Below are 6,000 nucleotides of genomic sequence, written 5' to 3'. Positions count from 1 at the left end.
GTCTTCTGCCCATGTTTTGATTGGGTTGTTTTTTGGGTTTTTTATTTTGTTTTGTTTTGTTTTTTGAGTTATGTGAGCTGTTGGTATGTTTTGGATATTAACATCTTGCCAGTCGCATCATTTGCAAGTATTTTCTCCTATTACATAGGTTGTCTTTTTGTTTTGTTGATGGTTTCCTTTGCTATGCAAAAGGTTTTAAGTTTAATTAGGTCCCATTTATTTCTTTTGGCTTTTATTTCTTTTGCCTTGGGAGACTGATCTAAGAAAATATTGCTGCGATTTATGTCAAAGATTTATGTTCTGCCTATGTTTTCCTCTAGGAGTTTTATAGTATCTGGTCTTATATTTAGCTCTTTAATCCATTTTGTTTTTGTTTTCATTTATTTATTTACTTGGCTGCATCGGGTCTTAGTTGTGGCATGTGGGCTCTTTGTTGCAGTGCATGGGCTTCTCTCTAGTTGTGGAATGAGGGTTTTCTCTCTCTAGTTGTGGCACGCGGGCTCCAGAGCGCATGGGCTCTGTAGTTTCTGACACGTGGGCTGTCTCATTGAGGTGCGAAAGCTCAGCAGTTGTGGAGTGCGGGCTTAGTTGCCTCATGGCATGTGGAATCCTAGTTCCCCAACCAGGGTTTGAACCTGCATCCCCTGCATTGGAAGGCAGACTCCCCACCACTGGACCACCAGAGAAGTCCCTCTTTAATCTGACAGGTATGAGGTGATACCTCATTTATTATATGGTGGGTACCTCATATTTTTGTGTATGGTGTTAGAGAATTTTCTAATTTCATTCTTTTACATGTAGCTGTCCAGTTTTCCCAGTACCACTTGTTGAGAAACTGTCTTTTCTCCATTGTATATTCTTGCCTCCTTTGTCGAAGATTAATTAACCATAGGTGTGTGGGTTTGTTTCTAGGCTCTCTATTCTCTTCCCTTGATCTATGTGTCTGTTTCTGTGCCAATACCATGCTGTTTTGATTATTGTAGCTTTGTAGTATAATCTAAGGTCTGGGAGGGTTATCCAGCTTTGTTCTTTTTTCTCAGGATTGCTTTGGCAATTCGGGGTCTTTTGTGGTTCCACATAAATTTTAGGATTATTTGTTCTATTTCTGTGGAAAATGTCCTGGGTATTTTGATAGGGATTAAATTAAATCTGTAGATTGCTTTAGGTAATATGGCCATTTTAATAGAATTGATTCTTCCAATCCAAGAGCATGGGATATCTTTCCATTTCTTTGAATCACCTTTAATTTCCTTTATCAGTGTTTTATAGTTTTCATAAGTATGTTTTAAAATGTTCATAGTCAGGGATCTTCCTCAGTGGCGCAGTGATTAAGAATCCGCCTGCCAATGCAGGGGACACGGGTTCAAACCCTGGTCCGGGAAGATCCCATATGTCACAGAGCAACTAAGCCCATGTGCTACAACTACTGAGCCTGCACTCTAGAGCCTGTGAGACACAAATGCTGAGCCCACATGCCACAACTACTGAAGCCTGCATGCCTAGAGCCTGCACTCTGCAAAAAGAGAAGCCACCACAATGAGAAGCCCGTGCACCACGATGAAGAGTAGCCCCCACTCGTTACAACTAGAGAGAGCCCATGCGCAGCAACAAAGACCCAATGCAGCCAAAACTAAATAAAATAAAATTTTAAAAAGGTAGTAATAAAATGAAGGAAATTCTGACACATGCTACAATGTGGATGAACATTGAAGACATTATGGTAAGTGAAATAAACCAGTCACCAAAACACATGTACTGCAGGATTCCAGTTCTATGAGATACTTAGAGGTCAAATTCAGAGAGAGAAAGTAGAATGGTGATTGCCAGGGGGCTGGGGGAAGGGAGAGTGGGGAGTTATTGTTTAATGGGCACAGAATTTCAGTTTGGGAAGATGGAATATGTTCTGGTGTTGGGTGGTGATGATGGCTACACAACAATGTGACTGTACTTAATGCCACTGAACTGTACAACTAAAAATTATTAAAATGGTAGCTTTTGGGCTTCCCTGGTGGCGCAGTGGTTGAGAGTCCGCCTGCCGATGCAGGGGACGCAGGTTCGTGCCCCAGTCTGGGAAGATCCCACATGCCACGGAGCATCTGGGCCCGTGAGCCATGGCCGCTGAGCCTGCACGTCTGGAGCCTGTGCTCCGCAACGGGAGAGGCCACAACAGTGAGAGGCCCGCGTACCAAAAAAAAAAAAAAAAAAAAAAAAAAAAAAGGTAGCTTCTATATTACGTGTATTTTACCACAATATAAAAAATGTTGGGGCTTCCCTGGTGGCGCAGTGGTTGAGAGTCCGCCTGCCGATGCAGCGGACACGGGTTCGTGCCCTGGTCCGGGAAGATCCCACATGCCGCGGAGCGGCTGGGCCCGTGAGCCATGGCCACTGAGACTGCGCGTCCGTAGCCTGTGCTCCACAACGGGAGAGGCCACAACAGTGAGAGGCCCGCGTACCAAAAAAAAAAAAAAAAAAAAAAAATGTTAACAGTAAAAATTTTCAAATTAAGTCTATGTCATGGGGGAGAATTAAATAAACAGTATATATACTAATAATTAAATGCAAAATGTGGAATCTTCTACAAGAAAACTGGCTCTACATTAAAAGAGACTTAAGAGATATAATAACCAAATGAAATTCAATTGGATCCTGATTAGAAAAAATAGATATTTGGGGGAACAACTTGGGAAATTTGAATATGCACTAGATATTAGATACTATGGAATTATTGTTAATTTTCATTGGTGTAATAACATAGCTGAGTAGGAGAATGCCCTTATTCTTAGAAGATGCATGCTGAACTGTGTAGAACTGAAGGATCATGGTGTCTGCAACTTACTTTCATATAGTTCAGAAAACAAAAAGTGTGTGTGTGCATACTAGGCTATTATATATCTCAATGGGAAGTGGTAGTTTTCCCCCAGAAACTACCAGACTAAGCCAAGATCCCAGCAGTTAAGTATACTCTGATTCTGTTCTGCATTGAGTTTAAAAGCAAAATAAAAGGGACTGAGTTCAATACCTTTTTGTTTTTTGAGAAGAGAAAAATGTTTATTGTTTTTACTAATTTGAGAATATATATATGTAGAGTATAATGAAAGAAAAGCCTATGTAACACTCCCCATGCCATTATTAATTTTTAGAATATATTATTCCAAAATTTTATTTATTTAAAATTTAACACAAATAGGATAATATACACTCTGTTCAGTAAACCTGCTTTTTATACTTTATATATTCTGTGTATATTTTTATGTCAATACATATAGATCCACATTATCTTTAACAATGGAAGAAGTTATATCATTATTTAGCCAATCTTTTATTGATATTTAAGTAGATTCCAATATATTCTGTAATATGCCATTGTGAATATCCTTCTAAGAATGTCTGTGCATATTTTCAGATTATTTCTTAAGGACAGATTCCCACAAGTGGTATTGCAAGTTTAGGGAGTATGCATGTATGAAATTTTTTTTTTTTTTAGATGTTGGGGGTAGGAATTTATTAATTAATTTGTTTATTTTTGCTGTGTTGCATCTTCGTTTCTGTGCGAAGGCTTTCTCTAGTTGTGGCAAGTGGGGGCCACTCTTCATCGCGGTGCGCGGGCCTCTCACTATGGCGGCCTCTCTTGTTGTGGAGCACAGGCTCCAGACGCGCAGGCTCAGTAGTTGTGGCTCAGGGGCCCAGCTGCTCCGCGGCATGTGGGATCCTCCCAGACCAGGGCTCGAACCCGTGTCCCCTGCATTAGCCGGCAGATTCTCAACCACTGCGCCACCAGGGAAGACCCCATGTATGAAATTTTGATACCCATGTTATTTATGGGTTGAATTGTACCCCACAGATACATGCGTTGAAGTTCTAACCCCCAGTGTCTCAGAATGTGACTTTATTTGGAGACTTTGTTATGGCAGCACATGCAAACTAGCAAAACCCATCACCAGACTTCTCTCCCAGAACGTTCTACGACTTTATCCTCCTAGTGTCCAGCTCCTCATACTCCCTAACTGCAGGCATTATCAACCTTTCTAATCCTTTTGAAACTAAGCAGTTATTTTAATTTGTATATCTTTCAAAATTAGTAAGATTTGCATATCTTTGAAAATTAGTAAGATTGACTCTCTTGTAAATAGCGCTCATGATAGTCTTTTGCCCATTTTCCTAATGGTGCAGATAAACTTTTAAAAATAATTTTTAAAGTAAGGCATAAATATGGTAAAACACACACACACACACACACACACACACATACACACACGACTGAAAAAGATGTACAATGAAAATTAAGTCTCCTTCCTCAGACCCTTAGTCCTTCAGTCCCTTGCTCTAGAAGTAAAATAACCATTGCTACCAGATTCTCGTGCCTTTGAGCAAGTTACTTAATCTCTCTGTGCTTCAGTTTCTTCATTTGTAAAATGGGAATAATATCACCTACCTTAATAAAGTTGTTAGGATAATTAAATGTGTTAATTATGAAAAACTCTTAGAACAGGGTCTGACAATGTTTAATGCTATCAAAATCCTTCCAGTGATATTATCTGCATGTATAACTATATGTATAAATATGCATCTTTTTACACATATAGTAGCATACTATACATACTACAGTTGTCTCTCAGTATCAGCAAGGGATTGGTTCCAGGATCCCCCAAGGATACCAAAATCTCAAGTCCCTTGCATAAAATGCTGTAGTATTTGTGTATAACCTATGCACATTCTCCAGTATACTTCAAATCATCCCAATACAACGTAAATGCTATGTAAATAGTTGCCAGTGAGCAGAAAATTCAATTTTTGCCTTTTGGAACTTTCTGGAATTTTCCTTCCCAGTGGTTTCAATCCGAGGTTGATTGAATCCATGGATGTAGAACTGTCCGACATGGGAGGCTGAACATATACTGTAACTTGTCTAGTACTATAACTTGCTTTAAGATACATATCTCGGAGACTGTTCCATATCAGTAGTTATCAATAATTCTCATTCTCTTAAAGAGCTGCATAATATTCCATTGTATATGTGTACCATAGTTTTAAAGTACTGCTCTATTGATGGCATTTAGGTTATTTCCAGTATTTTGCCTATATAAACAATGCTGCAATGACTAGATATTTGCCTATACGGATTGTACGAATTGGGTATAAATTCCCAGAAGCAGAAGAACTGGTGAAAGGGTAGGTATATCTTTAATGCTTATAGATATTTCCAAATCACCCTACAACGAGGAAGTATTGTTTTACACCACCACCACCACCAATGTATGAGAGTTTCTATTTCCCCATGCGCTCAGTAACACAGTGTGTTTAGATAACTTTTGGAATCCTTGACATTATTGCACCCTTGAACAAACCATGAAAGTAAAGATGAGTGAAAAGTGTCATTGAGTCCATGTCTTACTAAAAATGACATGATTCATTTAGAAAAATTGCTTCCAACTCAGTAGTTTATTGGATTCAGCAATCATCACCTGTGTCCTGGTCCATCTAGTTATTTAGATCCGATAACATATCAATGTGAATTGTAACACAACCAGCCAATTATTCAAAACAGTATCTCTATCCCTGGCTGAACAGACCAGTTTCAATCAGAGCTAAACATAATCCAAAGAAACAAACTGACTCACACTGTTTCACTTGAAAATCCTGTTTTGCTCTTAGGATAAAAATTAACACAAAACATTCTTTGGTTAACTAACCAGTAACTGTTTTTTATGTACACAATTATAACTAGTGGCTGTAACTAAAACCTGATATAACACTTAAACCCAATAATATAAGAGTCTTACAAGCCTGTAGGACATAATTAGTCAGGCCTGTTTTTGTACAGCCCTTCCAGATAAGAATGTTTTTTTTTACATTGTTAACAGGTTGTAAAGAAGCAAAACCAAAAAAGGGAAGAACATGTGACAGGACCCTTATATTGCCCACAAAGCCTATTTGTAAAGGGCCAAATATTTGCTATTGGACCCCTTACAGGAAAAGTTTGCTGACTCCTGCAATAGAAGA

Source organism: Mesoplodon bidens (assembly GCF_964165515.1).
Source record: "Mesoplodon bidens genome assembly, chromosome: 18".
Taxonomy (NCBI): Eukaryota; Metazoa; Chordata; class Mammalia; order Artiodactyla; family Ziphiidae; genus Mesoplodon; species Mesoplodon bidens.
The sequence above is the reverse complement of the archived record's forward strand: the minus strand, read 5'-3'. Positions refer to the sequence as shown.